The sequence below is a fragment of the Galeopterus variegatus genome, unplaced genomic scaffold (genome assembly GCF_000696425.1).
Source record: "Galeopterus variegatus unplaced genomic scaffold, G_variegatus-3.0.2 Scaffold1966, whole genome shotgun sequence".
Lineage (NCBI taxonomy): Eukaryota > Metazoa > Chordata > Mammalia > Dermoptera > Cynocephalidae > Galeopterus > Galeopterus variegatus.
The window spans coordinates 203,183-204,354 of NW_007728077.1; the positions used below are offsets into that span (position 1 = coordinate 203,183).

Genomic DNA, 1,172 nt, shown 5'->3' on the forward strand with positions numbered 1-1,172 from the left:
GGGGGCTGCCCAGGAGGTGAGACCTTTTGTGAAAGTGTCAGAGGCACTTGTGGGGTTAGAATCCTAGTCCTGGACACTGTCTTGGTGCCCCTTCTGCCCAAAGACGCTGGCTCTGGCCAGCGGCCCCGTCCTGAGAGATCCTCTGTGTCTGACCCTCAGTCAGGTGCTAGGTGTGGGGGGACAGTGCCCAGGACCCAAGGTGGGGTGCACGTCGCTGTACGCCGCACATCAACTCTGATTGGGTTTTACAAAGTCGTTGCCTTAATGCATGTGGACGAAATTCACCAAGGTCACCCTTGTGCCCCACCTTTGCCAGGCATGAATGCCCCAGACCCTGACTCTAGGTTGGGCAGGTGAGGGGCTGCAGGGACCAGCTCCAGAGGTGAGTGCAGGACAGGAGGGGGTCTCACGGGTTGTCACACACCAGTCGTCCCTCTGGATGCTGCCTGTCCGCCTGCCTGGGATCGGCTCAACACACGTGTGTCCCGCTCCCGGCTGCCACAGCCTGTGTTCCTGGCCGTGACGGTGGCTGCAGCTGCACCACGTGTGGCTGCCTCTGTCTGTCTCTGCACTTTTGTTCATGCTCCAAAGAACATTCATAATGCCTTCATGCTGACGTGCGCCTCTGACCGCCTGTGTGCACCCCGGCTGTGGTGACAGGTCCTTTTTCTTGGTGGCCGTGCTGCCACCCTGCACACTTCGGCCTCGCTCTGCACCGTCCATTTTCTAGGGATAGACGCCCAGGGAATGAACTCTAGTTTTCTAATGTAGTAGCTGAGATATTATTCAACACGGACAGGTTGATGCTTGTGCTGTGAGGACGGCCCAGTGTGGTTTGTTGGAGGGACTTTGGGTGCAGAATCCTGCGGCAGGGGCATGTGCTAATGTAGTAGCTGAGATATTATTCAACACGGACAGGTTGATGCTTGTGCTGTGAGGACGGGCCAGTGTGGTTTGTTGGGGGGATTTTGGGTGCAGAATCCTGCGGCAGGGGCATGTGTGGAAAGTTCTGGAAAGTTCTGCTGCCACGGGGATGAGTTTGGATGCCCGGTGGACCTGTGCACTTAGTAAACGCAGTGATTCAATGTGGGCAGTGTGTGGCCTCTTCCTTGCTGCCGTCTCTGCATGCAGGTCTGAGGGCCGGGAGCACCAAGGCGGGGGTGGGGATGGTC

The 1,172-nt window shown here is 57.8% G+C and overlaps 1 long non-coding RNA gene across 1 annotated transcript; it reads right to left on the bottom strand.

The window, feature by feature from the left end:
• Positions 1–224: 224 nt before the first annotated feature.
• LOC103596251 lies at positions 225–970 on the bottom strand. Its single transcript, XR_551035.1, has 2 exons — positions 887–970; positions 225–767 (listed from the first exon to the last, which is right to left on the bottom strand). It is a non-coding gene; the product is annotated as an uncharacterized LOC103596251 (long non-coding RNA).
• Between the last annotated feature and the right edge of the window lie 202 nt (positions 971–1,172).